Source organism: Centruroides sculpturatus, unplaced genomic scaffold, assembly GCF_000671375.1.
Source record: "Centruroides sculpturatus isolate CEXI.00-Female unplaced genomic scaffold, Cexi_2.0 scaffold2065, whole genome shotgun sequence".
Classification (NCBI taxonomy): domain Eukaryota; kingdom Metazoa; phylum Arthropoda; class Arachnida; order Scorpiones; family Buthidae; genus Centruroides; species Centruroides sculpturatus.
Genome location: NW_019386166.1, coordinates 53337 through 75123, shown reverse-complemented (window position 1 = coordinate 75123; position 21787 = coordinate 53337). Strand labels below are relative to the sequence as shown.

The following is a 21787-nucleotide window of genomic DNA, read 5'->3' as shown; positions in this document are numbered from 1 at the left end:
TATATATACATATATATATATATATGTATATATATATGAAAATAATTTAAGAAATAAAATAACTTAATTACAGAATAATTTTAAAAGCTAAATTAATATTTTCTAATTAATTTAGTCATTATCTTAAAAGTTTGCACGTAATAACAAAAAATAGCTGACCACGCCCACTCAAAGTGGGCGGAGAAGAAAAAAAATTATTAAACAGAGATTGGTTAATTTAAACTTATTAATTAATTAATTATAAAGTTATTAATCGTCACAACTAAGAAAAATTGGATTAATTTATTGTTTAATTTGCAATAATACTTTATATAATTCTTTATTTTTAAAAAAATTATAATTCGAAAACATATTTAAAAATTAAGAATAAACTTTAAATTTTGGCTTCAACGATAGTATGTGAAGCAATTTATTTAATTTTCGTATAAAGAAGGGAGGTAGTAAAATTTAATTACTTTACTGTGTAAATATAAATGGTGTTTAACAAAACTGGCTAATTTCTGTGTAATTTAAAGAAAAAAATTCTCCTTTATTACAGTTAAACGATGATCAAGATTACTGTTTACGATATCGAGATTACTGTCAATAGTAAATTAATATATTTAGGCTATTTGATCGAGGTTTAAAACTTTATTGTTAAGCCTTTACAATGAATTAATGAGCAGTGTTATTTATTTTTCAGTGCGAGTTTATTTGCATTATTTATTGTTACTGATGTTTATTGTTTATGTTAAATTTTAATTAACTCGGTAATTTTCATAGATAAATCGTATAATGTAATCATTATTCAAACTTAAATTAATTGAGCTCAATTTTCTCTTGTTATTCTATATTTAGAATTCATTTGTGATTGATTAACTGCATATTAATAATTTTCTTTTTAAATTTTAACTTAGTTGAATTCGTTTGTTTTTCTTTCATTGATTATATTGATATTCTTATTTTTAAAAATGATAATTTAGAATTGTTTTTTTCCTCTCTCATTTATGAATTATTTTGTCGAAATTCATTTTTATAGTAAATAACTTTAAATTAATTATCATAAGTAAATTTTAAGATAATTTTAAATTAAAATTTTTGGAATTTTTTCGCTTATAAAAGGTGATAAGTTGTTTGTAATCTAAATGTTAAAAAACATTAATATTTTTTCCCTTTTTTGTGTGTGTGTTAAGAGCCTAAATGAGTTACATCGTTAAGGTTTTAATGTTATAAATGACTGAAATATTTATTACTAATACTTAACAAAATTAAAAATGAGGTTAGCATTAAATTAATTTTTTTTAAAAAAGAGAGTGATGTTAAGCAGAATCTTTAGGAGGAGTCAAATGTATTCTAAGTATAAATGAAACAGTTACAAGATACTACAAGAAAATGACCAAGAAGGAGAACAACTACATCTGATGTAAACTAGCCATCAAGTTAAATTGGCTGAATTTTAATGGATTATAACAGAAAGAGAAAATCAAATTTGACTATGATAAAACACTAGCCAGGAATATGCCTCGCTGCTTTGAAAAATTGATTTTATATTAAGATTAGTATGTCCAACTTCCTCAAAAAAAAGAAGAGAAAATATCCCATTAGCTATTCCGTAACCATTTATAAGGTGTATATGGTTAATATATACACCAGATGCGAAATAATAGTGTAATAATTAATATTCACAGTAGATTCATGCTTACACAATTCCTTGTTAAAGAGATTTGAATATTTCGTTAAAACTCTGAAAACATTATTAGATACATATATATTTTAAGCTGATAAGTCGTAAATTCTGTTTAAAAAAACTTGAATATTTACTGTATAATCCGCAGTATGAATCTTAAGAATTTAATAATGTTAAGGTATGAAAATGAGAAAATTAAGCAGCCTGTTTCCTTTAATGTAGACGGTTTCCTGCGGAGATATTAGTATAATACTTTTTATATAAAGATTTATTTAAAATATGATTATCTTAACGATGACTGGCTGAAGAAAAAACAAAAGAGATACTTCTTACTTCAACTTCTTGCTTTTTCAATCAAGTATTGTTTAGATTAATCATTTTTCAAACTTTTTCATTAAATTTGATTGTTGTGGAATTCAGCAATAAAAATTATTTTTGGATGGGAAAAAATTAAATATTGATGACTTTTGAATATATTAAATTTTTTATTTCTAAGCATAAAATGCTATTTTGATGTAAACTTTGTTTAAGAAATTACCTTTAAATTTATTTTTACGTATTAAATTTTCTTATGAAATTCCTGAAAATGTTCTGAAAACATAATTTGAATTATGTCCCACAGAACAAACAAGTATACATCACACAAAATATTCGTGTATAGCTATAGATATTCGTGTATAGCTATAGGTGCGTTATAGATTCATGGGCGCCCAGGCAAATTTGAATTACGGGGCCCCATGTAATGTATAGTGTTAACTTCAAACATTTTTCTTCAGGGGAATTTTTCGGGAAAATATTTTCTTATAAAAGATTGGTTTGGGGCCTCCTGTTGATGGGAACAATTGCCCTTTTTTTGCGTATAAGATAACGTGCCACGGTGTATAGCTGAATGCTAAAATTGTTCATAATTTATAATTTGATAATATTTTTTTATTAATTATGTCTCTAACGAGTTAAAATATATAAAATGCGCTTAATAAAAGCATCATAGGCCTATATATGTTATAGAAGGCAACATATATTTATGAAGTATACATTTCTTTTATAATTTTCCAAGAAATTTTCAATTTATTTATAGTTTGTATTCGTATTTGCTTATGATTATCCTGTATACAGATCCACATATTGAAAGAATTTTATTAGGCTACATATATAAAATTTATATTATTAGCATAATTTTTTGGAAGAAAATTTAAATACAAGAATTGATGTTATTTCAAAAAAGCCAAATGGATGCCATTCACATCCAGAGAGTTTAAGTTTATCCAGAAAACAGATGAATAATAAATTTATAAAATCTTAAAGTTCTCTTTACACTACATATATGTATATCTGACATAGGCTTATATAAATGTACTGTAGCGTATATTTACATATTCTCTCTTTACAGTAGATGTTTACATAACAAAGAATGCATCATAATACATTCAATGACATCCACTCTACTCCAATATAAGGACCTGCCAAAGAGATATGAATAATGCTACTTATGGGAATGAAAAGAGAACGTGGAGATTATTTGAGAAAGAAAAAAGGTTTTAAATTTAAAATGGAAACATCGATAAATACGAAAAAAAAAAGACAATCATAATAAGTTGTAGTCCATGTTTATGAATGCGGAAACATTCTACATTTTAAATTGATGATTAAATAATAATAACACGCAGAGAATATGAAAAATTCATGAAGAAATCGTTGGAATAAACTTTAAAAAATGATTTCATGTAATGTGTTCACATTATAAATAGTGTAATTATAGAAAAACATATCAAGAAAATACATTGTTTATCATTGCATCTTCATAACTTCTCTTTTCATTTTATTCATGGACTGGTTAAGCAATTCCAAACAATCACAGTTTTCTAAATTTAAAGAAAAGTTAAATTAATTCTTTGCAATTTCAGCTTCTTTCTTCCTTGGGGCTTTTGGTCACAAGAAAGAAAATAGATTTTTTTTTATATTATTTTTGTTCTTCTATTTGAAGACACACTAATAGTTCGTTTTTCTTTACTCGCATTATATTTTTAAATACATTGTTCCGACAGAAAAATTTTTGCTGTAAATGTTTCTTCTAAGTTTGTAAATGTTTTGCAAATGATATTCTATCTCGTTTGTTACGCTGACTTGTTCTTAGATCTGTCCGTGCAACAGATATAATGATTAATCTGAAACATCTGTTTGTGGTTCTTTTCAGAAAATAAAATATATGAAGTTTTTACATATAGACAACAATCCATTAAAGATAGATGGAAATTCTATGGAAATTAAAATATATGATTGTTGATCAAAGGAGATATATAAATAGAACGAGCAATTATTTATTGTGACGTCGTCACAATGCCGGGCTGCAATTTAATGCAATGCAATGCAATTTAATGCAATGCAATAAATGCAATTTAATTTAATTGCATGTTATTTTTAATCATATTATTTTTAATTTATTTAATTTAAAATATATGCTCTCCATCTCAAATTAGTAATGTCTTGCTTTTATACAGTACTGTACAGTACTGTACATCATACTTTTCCTGTTAGCAATGGAGTCGTACCGGTCAGCTATCTAATTCCTTTCAAGGAGAAATTTTTGAATTGAAATCCCGTGCCTTCCAGTTTAGACCGGAAGTTTGTTTATAGTATTTTCATATCTGGTCTCGGCTTTCATTTATTTGTCTCCGTTCTCGAGATTAAAGAAGGACAGACAACAGACGGACGACAGTGGTAATCTGTAGGTCTACAATTTTTTTCAAATTGCAACCCAAAAAGAGTTATAGGCTATATTTCATTTAGTTTGTGTTAGAAATTTTATATTTTTTAAATAAATTTTTAAAAAAATAAATAGTTATATGTACCGCGTGGTACATAAAAACAATAATATTTATAAGTAATAAATAAAGTTAACCAATTTTCCTACCTTCTTTCCCATTAAAATCTAATAACCCAAGTGAAAATGTTTAATTTTTAAGCATTATAAACTATTAAAGCAGAAAATTAAGTTGGATATTTCTAATTTACTTCTCACGAATCCATCAATATTAATGAAATCTTCTTCGATGCTAGTGGTCTTTAAATTAATTTTTATAATATGCAACTTCTACTTAACTTCTAACAGTCTTATAAAAATATTCTCTAGACAGATAAGTGGATACTCTCTTCCTAAAGAGATAAGTGCGGATTTTCTTCCCATTGGCGTAGGGGGGAAAACTTATCCAGTAATTGAGAAAGAGAAGATGTCGTCAATTATCTTCTGTGTAACAAAAATATTTTAAAAATTTCTTTATTTTTAAATTAAGAACTTCGGTTGTATTGATCATGGAATTGTAAGAATGAAAAGCAGTTAATCTAATAGATTTGTTTTAAAAATTAAGCAACGAGTTGCTTAACTTTCCAGGCAACATTTAAAAATTTGGTAGCGCCATCTGTTATGATATTTTATTTAAAACTTTTTATATTTTTAATTATTATAAAATGACAAAAAGCTTAATTTTCAGATAGGCATGGGTTTTATAAAAATAAAACTAAAAAATTTTAAATGCTAATAACGAATAAAATCGTCATTAATTTCGATCTTACTCGAGATACGACACACGATCCCCTTCTATCTCTCCATCCCGTCGACCTTTAATCACCAAAATTTAATAGCATCAATCCCTCTAATATACAAACCTCCCTGCAAAATTTCAAAAATTTTCGACAAAAGGCACAGGAGTTATTAAGCTTCAAACAGGATGAACAAAATTGTGCTCCCCACACAGACTAACATCCATTCGTACAGTACAGTACTGTACAGTACACAGTACAGAAAAAAAACCGAATTTGTTTGCACTTCTAAACGTTTCATGGCCCTTGAGTCCAAAAATGTAAAAAGCTTAGGGGGTCATTTTTTGACCGATTGCCATGCTTTTCATCTGTTATATATAACAGTCGGGAAAGTAAAANAATATTGATGCTATTACAAATAATTTTTCTATATTCTTTCAGAAATGGGCCATCTGGTGTTTGACAGAAACTGAATGAAAAATTGTTGTCCAAAGAGATTCTTGCTACGAAATAAAGAAATGTCTAAGATGCTCCATTTACTCTTGTCTTCTCAAAATAGCCGAGTTGATGTTTTGCTGACTTAGATCTTTCATCCGAAAACATCATTTTGTTATATCTCTTACATCAACAATGAAAAACAACTCACCAGCTTAGTAAGATAGGAATATTTAATTCCTAGTTTTGATTCTTAAAAAGTAATACGGCTTAGAATCATTTATGATCCTGTTAAGTAAGAATGTCTCCTCGAAAAATTATTTTAAATTTGCATCCTTGTCTCCTTTTTTATGTTTTCTTTATGAATAATATAGTGACATAATATATTTTCTTGAAGTATAAGAAGAAAATAGGCGAAACTATGTATAAGCCTGCTTGTTATAATGACTGTAATTTATAATTTACTGTACTTTATAAATGAAAATGAAAACTTGTTTTAAGGTTTACAGACATTATACTTGTTATATATTTTTTATAATTAAAGCTTGTCTGTTAGATTTCATACTAAATTAAAGCCATTTCAATATATAAATATTGCTGAATTTGACGAAAATTTGATGTCAATTTTTATTTTTTAAATCATATTTAACTAATGTATTAATATGGATTTAATTTTGCTTAAATTTTATGAAAATTAAGCTTGCCCGTTGGGTTTCATAAAAAAGTTTCAAAGAAATTAACGCCATTTTAATATATAAATATTGCTAAATTTGACGAAAATCTGATTGTATTTTTTATTTTTTAATCATATTTAACTAAAGTATTAATATAATTGCAATTCACTTAAAAATTTATAAGCTAAATTAAATAATTTCAACTTAATTCAGATTAATCATTAAAATAAAATAAACTCTAAAAAATGATAAGTTCCTATTCGTTAGTTTAAATAAAATTAGACTAATAAAGTTAAAGGGCGTAATTATTAAATATAATAGATAAATATCTAATCCAATAAACTTAAAAGGGCGTGTCATATTATTATCGTTATTATATTTAACTGATAGTTTTGAAATTTAATATATTATTTTTTCGTAAACTTTTTAAAAAATAGAAAAATAAAATTTGTAATAAAGATTTTTATATTTTTTATTATATTTTATAAATTCTTTGCTGTTTTCTAAAACAAAAAAAGCGGGAATCTCTAAACAACATTTCTGTAAATAAAGAATTAACCACGCCCTACCAATCCTATTGGTTTGTTTTTTGAATATAAATGTAATGCAGTTCAATTTTATATGTAAAGTTGTATCTGAAATGGAAGCCATATATAAACTTCCAAAACGCAAAAAATGTAATGAAAGAAAGCTAATAAAATGCAATAGAGCGAAAAGAGATCATTAATGTGAGTATGTGTACTGTACAGTACCTGTTATTGTTCATATAACAGTTGTTATCGATTGTATATCAGGTGCAAAGTTCAGACTATGTTTGCAGTTTCTATGGTGCTATTGTTCATGTATAAGATCTATTGTAGAGGGAATTTTTCGAAAGATATGAAGAGAAAAATTATTGATTCGAATCTTTTAAGGGCAATCATCCGGATAGTTCCATCGGAAACGACAGAGGGGGAAAAAAGAGGAATTTTTCTGTTTTTTCTTTAGAATAATGAGAAATGAGCAGGCTTACCTGTGTTATATTCAATACAATACTATTCAACGTTTTTCTGCTTTTACAGGGGGAAAAATGAATTTTTCTGAATACGTAGCATTCAAATATTTGTCAAAATTCAATATTTGTATCGACAATGGAAAAATGATGCGATATTTTTATAACTGTTGGATATTGGTATGAGAAGCTAAATGTATTTGATATCTACAACCCTCTTGTTTTATTTATTTTTTTCTTTTATTTATGGAAATTACAAGCATCCTATTATTTGAAAAAAATTGCTAGAGATTCGACGTGTGATGATAGTCTATAAAAGTAATTTATGAAAATTTAAAAAAAAAATATCACAAAATTTAAATGTAGCGACAAAGGAAAGCCTCCAAGAAAAGAATATTTTCAGTATTAATTAGATCTAAACGTTAAAGTTTCTCATTCAATAATAACTAAATTAAAATCTACTAATTTTCCTTTAGTCGAATTACAAAAACATTGAATTTAATCTTTTATTTGACCTCGTTTATTAAATCAGAAAGCATAAAATTAATTCCTGCAATTAAAGTAATTTGTAAAATACTATATACATACATACATACATACATACATACATACGTACATACATACATAGGCTATTTTTATATTATATATATATATATAATCTTAATTAAGAAGTATTTCGTCTTCTCATTTAATTTTAAAACGAAATTTTTTTAGGAAACATATTTGGAGAGAAACTAATTTGTTTGACAATTTAATATATTGTGTCTCATAATGTGTAGATATTTTAACACTATAGCCTGATAGGGATTAGTTTTGCTTAAATTTATATAGGTTAAGTAATTGTTTTAAAACTTGTTGCAATTTTCGACCGGAGAAAATTCTAATTTATATCGATTTTCTGATAAGAATTCAAATATTATTGACAAATCGGATCTTTTCTAGTATAAAAATAAAACAATTGTACTGTTTTATCAGATTGTGTAGAGGAGAAAACCAGGCTCTGTGATCTGTGTGAAAGAGACGGATATAAAAAGGAGAGATAACAGTATCATCCATTTAATATTGTTATTGTTTCAGTTTGCAAATTAAATTTCAGGAAAGGCGAGTAAGCAATCGAAAAAATATGATTATAAAGATATATTTGGAATATTAAATATGTCTTGAAAGATGAAGCATATCTACTGAATAAAAAATACTTTCTTTAAAATGAAGGATGTAATAAATAAATATTCTGGGTTTGATTTTTAGTATTTTGTTTAAGTGAAAACTTTTAAAATAAAACATGTCCTGCATTCTTTAAAAATAATTATTATTTAAGAAAGGAGGGAGAATAAACGGAAAGAAGGATTAAATTGTACAGTACTGTTTGAAAATATTCTTTATGCATACGCATCGTATTTTAATACTTAAAAACTATTTAAATATTGATTAAACCAGGAATTCATATATCTGCTTAAATTTAGAAGAAATTTCAGTTTTAATAAAATTTATTTTTGGTAATATTTGAATAAAACTAAGACGTTATAAACCTCAAGTTTTATCTTCAGATGCGGTTTATTTAGTTACTTTTACTTGAAAAATTTATTCTTTTCAGTAAATTAAGCTGGTTGTTGTCATGGGAAAACCGCTTAAAATTTTCTGAAGAGAAAAAAATATACACAGTAAAGTTTTAAGATGGAAATTTGCTCCTATTCACAATATTCTTTAAAAATCAATTGTGTTCCTTTTGTCCTATCATTGTAACTAGCCTCTTGGGTATTTAAATAGCACAAAGAAAGATCTTCCATGACAGATTTTACCATTTAAACTAGACTATTGCATCTATTTAAAGAAAAATAAAATAAGAATTTAGATAAGCTGCAGTCGATTTAGTGTTACAGTTTTTAAAAAAAATTACCTTAGATAAATCTCCTATAAATATATATTGAAAGTAGAGACCGTATGATTAAAATATTTACTTTTATTTTATCTTACGAAATCTTAGAAAAATTCTAGAATTGATAAAAAAAAAAGAAAAAAAAAGAAAACCGCGGGAAAGCTATATCAAAATTTAAACAAAATTCAAGATTTCCATTTGATGTCAGAATGTTTCGAGTAGGAAAAAAGAGCGTATCTCTATCTGACACTCTTCTTCTCAATATTACCAGAGTTGCTCCAGGCTGGGAGTTGCTGAGTAAACCAAGTGATGGACAGATAGAAGTTGCTTGGGATCCGTTTTGTTGAAAATGATTGCTGAAAGTTGATAGCCAGTTGAGTGATCTCTGCAAACTCCCCAAGAAAAGGAATCTGAAGAAAATTGTTTACGTTTGTGAAGAATAATGAAAAGTCTAAGTAGTTGTCTATTTTAATATATATATATATCCTTTATCTTACAGTTATTAGTTATGAAAATTATTCAAAATTATAAATATTTAAAGGTAAAATAATCTATTTTATAATTCTGTCTCTAACAAGATGTTTAATAATCTCCTCCGACTCCCTTTCTAGCTCCTTTATTAAAAAAGAAAACGTGAAGGAAAGAAAAAAAATGTTTCTTCCGACGATCATTAAAGAGATTAATAAAATAACTAAAAAGAAATTTGAATTATGAACCTTAATTAATGTTAAAAATTAATCCGAAACGTTTCTTAATGATAAAGAAAATATTCGTGCAGTTAAGAACTTCCCCTTTCATGATTAGTGGGCCGTTTGGTACATATACAGTACCATTCTACTAACAACCATTTGATGCCTATTTAATGGTACTTTTAATGTGTGGCAAGGGAACAACATTCACTCAACGCCATTTTATAACAAATTCTCCTTCAAATGAAGTAAGAGAATGGAAAATTCATTTCATTTATTTTCCTTAGCAATATTAACATCAAAGATATTGCTAACAGTTTTAACGAGATCATAACCAAAGCTGGTTGTTGTAAGTACTTTCAATTGCTATAATCTATGCTCCATAGAGTTGGCAAGAATCTTAATTATCATTAAACTTTACAATTAAGAACTTTATTGCTTTTAAATTAAAAATAATAATAGATGATATGTAAATTGCATCTATAGTAAAACTTAAGAATATGGTTCTCAGCTATTTTATTTTAATACGTCTTAATTATTTTGAATACATTTTAAGTTTTGTTTTGGATCCTAAACAACTCATTTTGAAATTTAATTCTCATAAAACTAAGAATAGTTTAGCGTACAACCTAAAGGAGACTTCCAGATAAAATTATATAGTTCTGTTTTAAATTTTTCTACAAAAGTTCATAAAGAATTTTTATCACACATTACATTCATAAGTCTTTCACTCTGTAAAATGAATTTGGAGCAGCAAAATCTTTTTTTAAAACTACAATTTACTTAAAATTTTGCATCGAGAAAACATTATTTTTCTTTCTGGTATAATCACTGGCATCTAAAACATCCAAAAATATATTCTAATTATCTATATAAGCGATTCTTCTCCCCCAAGATATCGAATAAATAGTTATTTTTCCCATTTGACCTATAAATTTACTGATAAGTATGTGCTTACAGTGCTTTTCATCAATATTGTATTCTCTTTCTAGTGGCTTTTTTTCAACTTTAGCTCTCATAAAATAATATAATTATCCTTTAAAAAATCTAAATTTTTGTTAAAAATTTACGCTTTATATTTTTATTTTTAATTCGTGTGGTGGGAGAGAGAAGTTTACGAGTTTTTGGATACTTTAGAATTGATAGAAGAAAATTTATAGGAAACCAAGCGTCATTAATTTTCCATAGAACCACTTGTTATTCCCATTTTTCTTTCTTTATATATATTCCTAACAAGTATTTATTTTTAATCACTTCTTGAGAATTTTTCTGGTAGTATTTCTTGTGTATGTATCTGCTTATATTTATGAATAGCTTGTCTTAATCATTATTAATTGCACTTTTCTCGTGTCGTCATTGTCTGGCTGTCCACTCCTTCTGCTCTCATTAAGTGAATAGCTATTATTTTCTATCATTTTCATCATCATGTTAATANTATACGTCGTAGGTTTTTACTTAGAAATAATAAATTTTTTAAATATTAATTTTTAAAAAGTTATCAACACGACGAAACTATAAAAATTGCATCTATAAAAATAGATCGTTCTCTTCGTATCATATAAAGTACAGGCCTATAAAAAATCTTAAGAAGGATTGGCTAGAGAATCATTTCTTGACGACGATTGGTTCAGGAAATTAAAACAGATAATTTTTTTATTTTCTTTTTTTAAAAAAATAAACAATTAACTAATCACAGATTAAATTATTAACAATGTATGGTAACGTTATAGTAATTCTTAAAATAGGAGTCTCCCTATTGGCTCTTCTGGTGAAAACGATTAAATGTCGACCAATGAAATAAATTAATATAATTTAAAAATTGTTTTATCGAATTATTTGCTTTCTGCAAGTTATTTAAATTTCAACTAATCAAAGACAATAAATAGACTAAACTTTCGAAAACATTAAAAATAAAATGCAGAACGAAAGGTAATTTTTCTAGATGTCACATTAATTATCTTTACTCTGTTGAAATTCGGGATTGTAATTATCTTTCCTGCATCAATTTAGAAAGTATAAAGAATCTTTTACTTAAAGCATACGATGCTCTTTTAAATATCAACTGCAATTAAATTTTTTTTCTTTTTTTCCTTCTTTGAATTTTTAATTTTCCTTTTACGAAACAGAACATTAATTAAAAATGTTTTAAATTTATTATACAGCATACAATATCTCTTATAATTTTCACTTGAAGCATTCTCTGTGGTGTAATTGGCAAACATTGCTCTTAATTGAGTTTGACTTTCATTATGAAAGTGCTTGATTCTTTAATAGTGGTTCTTCAAATTGACAATTGATGACAGACTTGTTTTATGAAACACAATAGAATTTAAAATCGGGTAATTATCAAAATAAAAAGCCATTTTACAAAGTCAACTTAGATTTTTTCTTCTTATAATCAAGGAAATTTTGTTGTATAATTAGATTTAACTTTTTAAAATTCAGCACTTGATTAATACTTGAATACTAGATATAGCCTATAGGTTATTATTTCTTTTTATTAACAAATTATTAAGATTACAATTTAATATATAAATTCAATTGTTATCGTGTACAATCGAAGTTTAAGAATCCATATAAAAATAATATGAATGAATTCCAATATCAATTATTGGTTCCCTAGTTGCATCAACTCGCGGGAGATCCAATATAAATGATTAAATTCACCATCAGAATGCATGGAGTTCTGGTGAAAGATAAATCATACTTTTCTCTGTCCACATAAACTACTAGCTTATTGAGTTGTTGGTAGTTCACATAAAGCTAAAGATAAATTGGACACGACTGAAAAATACTTCTTACATAGATCCTATCTAGTCTAGAAGACACGCACACATATAATAATTTGTTTATTTTTATATAATTCTAAAATTTTATTTTTAAAATATATTTCTAGAGATTTTTGAGTGCTTTCAGACAGCTTTTTATTGTTTATGAATGGAATTTTATAATAAGTGGAAAATTTATCTTTATGTCTCTCACTTATCTAGCAGTCCACTAACATCTGAAGAAGCACGATTTGGGTTGAACCCTATCAAAAGAACAGGAACATGTGAAGATCTGTACACACAAGACGTAGCCAGAATAATCTAATAGAGAGCATGGTGTGTTGTGAGCAGAGTAGAAGGTATCAATCGATATATTTGTTCATCCTCAGATTTCTGTCTCCAAGCTGAAAGCACTTTTAGAAAGTATTCTTCTCTACACTTCATCTTAAAAGAATCGATTATGGAGTTTTTTATTACAATGAAAAATTTGTTAATTATTCAGCTTTATATAAAAATTATTCTAAAAATGCATTTGATAATAGAAAAAAAAACGAAAAAAAGAAAACCTTGAAAAGTGAATTCGCCGAATATTTATGAAGGAAAATGCACTTTATTCCATCTGGGTTATGGGTTAATTTTACGCTCGAAATGTAGATATGTAATATTTTTTCGTTAGTTTTTACTACAATAAATGTAAATTGATTCAATTATATAATTGAATTTGGAAAAAATAAAATAAAATTCAAGTTTATTTATATGTTTCCAATTTCTGAGTTAAGTAAATATTGCAGATTTTTAAAATGTATTTTCATTGCCTTACAAAACACGTGTGGAACTACATAATAGTGCAACAGATGGTTCGCTTAAACGTGTTTATTTATTTAAAAATACCTTTCAGAATTCTATGTAAACGTGTTTACAAAAAACCAAACATTATTTAAGTATAGTTTTAAAAGTGTTCTAAATATAGGCTTAGATTTATAATAAATATTTAAAAAATTCATTAATGCTGTTTGGGAATGAACGTAATTTAATTTTATAAAATCCACAGATTTTTAATTTCGTTTTTAATAGAAGAAAAAAAAATTATTCTGTAAAAAATGCTAATTGAGTAGAATGTTTTTACTATAAATTTGTACCTCAAGGGAGAGAGCTTGTGCTGTGCTCTACAAGAGTAGTGACAAGTTAGATTCTTTTCACGACTTTAACGCAGTTAAAATTGCATTTCTGACTGTGACTTACATTTTATTAAAGATAATCCCGACAAGTCGATTTAATCTGATGTATTCAAGTCTAGAGAAACAATTTAATCTAAGTTTGTGTTTGCCACTGTATTTTCCCGAACTGAATCAACAATCTCAAATGAATAAGTAAAATTGTCATAAGGAAAAGCTTAATTATTCAAAAGTTCAACTATTGCAAGTAATGACACCAATCTTGGCATGTTACACACTGTTTTGGAATGACATTTTCTTCAGAATTATTAATATTGCTATAATAACATTCTGTGTACTTGTTTTTCCCCCTGCTCTTTTGTGTTACTTTTAAACTTTATCTCCAGTTTATTTTTAGAACAACATTGCTATTAGAAAATAAAAAGGCCAAAACATCATTGAGCTAGCTAAATGTTTGTTTAAAACTTGAATTTACGTTATAGATGATTAAAAGTTAAGCAGAAATGCTATTACTGGAAAAATACTTAAACATTTAGAGCTGAAAGACTGCCATATTCATTATTCTTACCATTAGAATTTATGAATATGAAACATATACTTTCAACTAAAATTCAGAGAGATAATGAGATATTTTTACATCCATATTACTGTATACTTATGATATTACTACCTATTTTTCCTTTATTAAAGCAGTTATTTTTCTCATAAAATCTTACAACTGCTCAGTTTATTTAAATTAGTTAATTACTAGAATAAAACGTTTAACGAACGTTTTACTGATTAACATTATTATAAATATTCATTTTATTTTATTAAAAAGTAGCTATTTTAACGATTAATTAAGAAATTAAAAGATTCTAATATGCTTTAAAGGTCACAGCCTATTTAAAAATATAAATCAATAATAGCGAAAGAAAAAAATATATTAACAAATCAACTTTCGAAATTCGATACCGTATAAATTTATATCAACCAATTAGCCACCGAAGTTCGTTTATGTATGAAATATTTATTTTCAAAGTGATTGGCTAGTTATAGTTTATTTATATTTCAAGACCTTTCTTTAAATAGATTGTGGGAGGAGTTATTTTTAAATCTGTTTGTAAGATAAACAAATTAATCGATTTTTAAAAACTTATTTCTATAAATAAACGTTAAATCTGTTTAGATGAAGTGCAATAGTCAATTTTAAATTATTTTTATAATCATAAAATAAATTTTTATTGCACTTGAAACGTTTTATTATAGAAAAATTCTTCGCTTATATAAGTTAATAAAGAGAAAGGATATCGTAAAAACATGGATTGTTAAAACATAATGAAAATTTTAAAAATTTTAAATTATTCTGCCATTTTTTAAGAGAAATTTTTTAAACTTTATTCAAAGCTTTGATGGTGCACAAATGCATCTTAACGCTAAAAAAGTTCTAGACATGTTAAAGTAAAGAACGATAAAAGCATAAAAGATCTAAAAGTAAAAAAAAAGAATTTCAACACAAAATGGTCACGGAAAATTTTCAGGTGTCCATGTTTACTTATACAAAAGAACGATGAAATCTATCAATACTAAAAATAGAAGGAGATAAAATAGGATGGTGAATAGTTATTTCCAGAATAAGTGAAAAAATATGCTATATAGTTTGACAGGGAGGTTTGATGGTAAAAACATATTCAATGCAGATGAAGATGGAATTTTTTATAATCTTCTGTCAGATAAAACGTTACAGAAATTCTTCTTTCATATATATATATGAAAGGAGAACCATGTCATGGTGGTAAGTATAACGAAACAAAGATTTATTGTATTTCGTAGCAACTCAAATGGTTTTTAGAAGTTAGAATTGACAAAATGTTAAACTGAGCTAGGCCATTCGTATAAAAAAACAAGAGAAAGAAATATAAGAAAGAGAAACATCTCTTGTAACTTCGAAAATTTCACATTTTATGAATGTTATTGACGGCTGTTTAGAGAAGAGTTTTGTGCAAGAGGCATTTAAGCATGAAATTAAAGAACAGAACAATTATTTTTATTATTTTTTCTCTTCAATCGATGCCCTGTACTTTAAATGGAAAGATGGCTTTACTTCGATTCAATATCGTAAATTGAAGAATGGATCAAGTAGTGTGATTTCTTGGTAAAAGAGAATCCAAAGAAGACGACTTGTTTAGTATTAGTATGAAAAATGATGTTATTCTATGTGTCTAACCTAAAATTTAACTTCCCTCATAGCATGTTGAGAGTTTTTATAGCTTGAAAAGTGGAAAAGTCAACTACGATAGAAAATTGCTTGAAGAAAGCAGGATTTCTTCCAGATGTTGGAAAAGTTGTTGCCATCATAAACATTCCTGAAGAGTGATGAGAAGCTTCATAGAAAACTGCGGGTCAAAAATATAACATTTGAGAGCTAGTCCCTATAAACTCTGACTCTAATACTCAGGTAAAAAAAAAAGCCTGCTTGATTTAACGATAAAAGATGAACCAGATTAGACTTGCAAAATGAATATAAATTACAGGCAATGTTGGATAAGGTCTTAAACCATTTTATTTAGTTAATTTTGGAACAATTTCTGGATATTTTAAATTAAGAATTACGTTTTTAATGTATTATTTCCTTAACTAAACATTAAAGTATATCAAGAGCTTTAATCTATAGACTATAGTTAACGAAATTAAAATATTATATATTTTTAAAACAATTAATTTTAAATAATTATTTATGTTATAAAGAGCAAAATTGAGACAATAAAAGAATTTAGAAAGGAACGAAATTGCTAAAAATAAGAATATATTTTTTTTTAAATCTTAACGTCTTCCCATAGAAAACATTATTATAAACGAAATTGAATTTTATAAAATATTATAATCAATAAAAACATGTAATAAAGTCTGTGTAAAGTTATTTAATATATACATTCTAAAATTACACGAATAAAATAAGGTCATTGTAAAATGTCGGAAGGCAACTTTGCTGATGAAAGAACAGAGATAACCAAGACAATATTATTGATAGCAGTATCTCAGGTAACTACTATCTGTTAATGGGCTTTTCTTCTTGTCAAAGTCTTTTCTAACTTAGGAAATATGGTGTTGATTAACTTCTATCTTCCTGATATGTCTTTCTACTAGTGATTATTGTTCTGCTGTTCAAAAATTTAATTCTACAAAAGATAATTTTGTAAATTAAAAATAGCAGACGTCTACGCATTCTCTCTTTTATTTATCAATCTTACATATTAATAAAAGGAAGAAAATATTGGAATTATGAAAGGGATTTAAACAGAAATATTATTGTGCTGAAGGTTTTTAATTTCTTCGATTGTGGTTTCTTTTGTTAAAATTTTTATAGAATGCTAGACATTATTGTACACTATCAAAAAGAGCATGAAGCTAAAATTTCAAAAATAAAAATAAAAAAAGTATGTTCCGTCATTTTTATTTATAGATTTTCCTCAATTTTATTTTATTCTCCTTGGAGAAATCCAACTTTTTCATTCGTTTTATTAGATTTTTGGTCATCGCATTTTTAGCAATAAAGAAATGGAATTATTAATTTTATATTATATAAAATATATATATATATATATCATGAAATTTTTAAATGTAATATAAAATTTATATATATTTTCAACAAGTATGAGTAGCTTTGCTTTTAATATATTGACGTTTCTATCTTTTAAGCTGATTTCTGCAAGGGTACAAGAAGAAGAAGAAGAAAATATATATATAGCAATGCTACAGTAGCATTTAGAAGTATTAAGGTATTGATAGAAATTAAATGATGATAACAGTAATCAATCTCGGAAAACTTGATCCTCAAAGCTTTATTTATGTCATATTCGACATATATGACAGATGAATCGATCAATCGTTGCAACTTGTGTTTTTCTTTTCTCAACATGTCACACAATCTCTGTTAATTATCATTTTGGAGATGAATTTACTCTCTAGAGGATAAAATTATAGTTAGATAACAATTAAAAACGGAATTGAGATTGTAATTTAATATTTAATTACAATTTTTAAACTGATTAAGCACTTTAGAAAACTCTAAATTAAATTTTATTATTAATTTATAAAACCTTAATTTAATTTCTTCGAAAGAATGGAAAAATTTATGAAAACAAATTAAATAAAAACATATTTTTGTTTTCTACCTTTATAAATATTCATTGTTTAATATAGAACGTCTTGAAATTATATATTTTGTTTCTTATTTTTTAGTAGTTGAAGAGTCGAATCGAACGAATTTTTTGTAAGATTAATAGATAGGCAGGTATAGTCTGCTAACTGTTTTCCCTAAGGAAATAAGTCTAAAAATACTAAAAAAATAAAAATGTTCTGCATACTTTTAATGCAAACTGTCATTAAAGTTTCTAGTCTGGTGATAAATGTCCCATAAAGGTGATCAATTTTATTGTCCCATAAGGCCATTCACACTAAGGTCAATATGGGGAATGTGTTACAAGTGTGCAACAATTTCTCCATCACAATACTTTTCAAATATAAAAGAATAGATTAAATCAATCACAAATTTCGAAAATTTTACTTTGTAAAATTAATATTTTCATTCAGAGTTACTCCCGTATTTACATGTATTACTGTTTTAATCAGAAGATAAATTGTAGTGTTTATTAAATCAGATGATACATTAACATATTATGGGTTTGAACATTTGACATTAAGGCTATTATCTATCGTTTAACTATACACTGTTATTGTCATCATGCAATTTATGTGATAAAGACCCATCGTTTAAATATTTTTCTGGTATATTACTATAATTATTCATAATAATGAACATAAATATCACTTGTTACGAAACATTGTGTACCATCATCTGCCAGGATTATTTATTCTTTAATGTTAGTTACATTCAACTTTTTTACATTGATAACAGCATCATCAGATGTAAATTATGAGAGAGAAGATTAATTCTGATGAATTTAGTTATTAATAATCTAACATTACCATAAATCTGCAATTCATGTGAATAAAAACTGCAGTTTTTATGTAACAATTATATTTTTAAAACATTTTAATATTTAAAAAAAATTACTCGCATTATTGTTAATAATATGATAAGCCACAAATAATTAATGTATTTATTTAAATCTTTAAGAAAATATGCTAGAGTTTTAAAGAGTTTTAACATAAAATACCAAATTGATGCGTACAAAAAAAAACCTTATAGAATGATTATCTGAAGCTTCTAGAATGCATAAAAACGAGAAAAAATACTTTAAAAGTATTTTAATATAGAAAAGCAGTCATAAAAATATGATAATATCACGAATAAACGACATATTGAATATTTTCTTGATGTTACTGTGCTATTGTATCAGAAACAATGCAACTAAGATGCTGCCTTCACATCACACTTTTCACCTAATATTCTCATCTGTAGATGACTGTAACCCCTTCAATAAGGAATCGTAATGCTCCACTTTACTCAAGGCCAGTCCCTACACCAAACAGAAATTTTGATCTACTTTAAGAAAAAAAAAAAGTATTATATAATTGAAGATTTATGTGGGGTTATGTATAATAGAAATGAATAAATTTAAATTCCGTTCAAACAAATCCGCGATGAATTATAATTGTCAACTGTTAGTGAGTTAATTAATTTGTGTTAAAATTGGTTTCGATTATAACAGATTAATTTAGAATAAGAGATTGTTTAAATAAGTAGAATTATGTTGTCCAGTTTAACAATCAATATTCAAGTATGTTGTAATTTGCTTGTATCAATATCGAGACAGTGTATCTATATTGTTACGTGCAGAGTTGCACAGATTCCAGTCTGAAGATAAGAATTAATGAAAGTGAAAATGTTAAATCATCTCATTAATCCTGGAAGATGAGGATTTATAAAGCGATTTAACAGATAAGCTTAAGCTTTTATATGAGAAAAGATGTTTTTCTGCCCGTTTTTTAATTTAAATTTATACGATAAATTAATCATCATTAATTTTAATCTTTAGTGCTATTTTTCTAAAAAAAGATAATTAAATTAATTAAAATTAAACAAAAATTTTAATGTAATAAAAGTTAATTTATGTAAAAATAACGTATTTTTTTTTTGCAAATTTTAATCTTTAATATATGCTAAAGACGGCGAAACTACAAAAAAAATCGTAAATATAAACATTGGTAGTTCTTTGCGTATCACGTAAGTTAAAATATATTTAACTCTTAAGAATTGGCTGTCAAGCCAGTTACTTAAAGAACGATTGGTTAATGAATTTTAAATATTAATAATTTTTATTTCTTTAACCAATTGTCATTAAGCTAATCTCATTTCGTACCAATCATCGTTCAAATCTTTTACTTTCGTCAATTTTAACTCTGTCTCGAAAAAATATTGTATACGTCGTAGGTTTTTACTTAGAAATAATAAATTTTTTAAATATTAATTTTTAAAAAGTTATCAACACGACGAAACTATAAAAATTGCATCTATAAAAATAGATCGTTCTCTTCGTATCATATAAAGTACAGGCCTATAAAAAATCTTAAGAAGGATTGGCTAGAGAATCATTTCTTGACGACGATTGGTTCAGGAAATTAAAACAGATAATTTTTTTATTTTTTATTTTTAACCAATTGTTGTTAAGCTAGTCACATTTTCAACCAATCTTCGTTCAAATCTTCCACGCTTGATAACTTATCGCCATCATAGGAAAACTCATATAAACTTATTTATAAATGGTTCTTTTTTATAAATTTAATTATNAGAATTGATAAAAAAAAAAGAAAAAAAAAGAAAACCGCGGGAAAGCTATATCAAAATTTAAACAAAATTCAAGATTTCCATTTGATGTCAGAATGTTTCGAGTAGGAAAAAAGAGCGTATCTCTATCTGACACTCTTCTTCTCAATATTACCAGAGTTGCTCCAGGCTGGGAGTTGCTGAGTAAACCAAGTGATGGACAGATAGAAGTTGCTTGGGATCCGTTTTGTTGAAAATGATTGCTGAAAGTTGATAGCCAGTTGAGTGATCTCTGCAAACTCCCCAAGAAAAGGAATCTGAAGAAAATTGTTTACGTTTGTGAAGAATAATGAAAAGTCTAAGTAGTTGTCTATTTTAATATATATATATATTGTATCAGTAAACTAAAATTTTCACACTCAACCTGACACACATTAATCAAAATTTTAGAAAAAAATTCATCACTGCATCACTCCTTTTCTTATTACTTGTGATGGAGAGCAACCTTCATGATGAGATTTGACATCCACGAATGAATTTTTTTCATTTATTTATTTTTGGGAGGAATAGAATATATATATAATCCGATTGAAAAAAAGCATTGAATTTTCAGTCAATCCAACTATTTCCGACTCCATTAATAGTTGGAATTTAAGTCGTCACCCCGTTAAATTTAATTCTTTCGACCTTCTTATGGCAAGAAATGAAGAGATGAGGAGGAACAAGAACTAAAATCAATTTAGTTCTAGTAAAATGCGGTGCAAGTACGATTTTACAGAAGCACTTAGAAATTTTTCTAGTGCAGAGTGGCATGAATTTGTCTACTTATTTAATCAGAAATTTTACTTTTTTTCGTCCTTAAAGTAGGATTTAGTAAGGGGAAAAAATGTGTAAATCGATTATAAACGTCCATAGATGAGTTCTCTAACTAAACTGAAGCCGGTTCGATTTGTTAAACTACGTTTTATTGTAATAAAAACAAGCGAAGTACAAGTCTCTCTAAATTGCTTTGGATGGAAACGTGGTTAGAATTTCCTGATATGGGGGAAAAAAGAGAAAAATCCTTAAGAGGACAAACTGCACGGTCAATCATAAAAAGGACTAAAGTTGGTCTACCTCTTCCACAATAAAGAAATACCCGAAACTAAAATACGACGTCATAAAATTGCACAGCGTGTCCTTACATCTAAAATACCTTACTGCCTGTTGAGATAAAGAGGTTGGAAACTAAATTCGCTTCTATAAATGCCACTTAAATTTTAAAAAA

The 21787-nt window shown here is 26.3% G+C and overlaps 1 long non-coding RNA gene across 1 annotated transcript in view; it reads right to left on the bottom strand.

The window, feature by feature from the left end:
* LOC111613888 overlaps positions 1–21787 on the bottom strand; it is a 39092-nt gene that overhangs the window by 1467 nt on the left and 15838 nt on the right. The gene's annotated exons all lie outside the window — the stretch shown is intronic.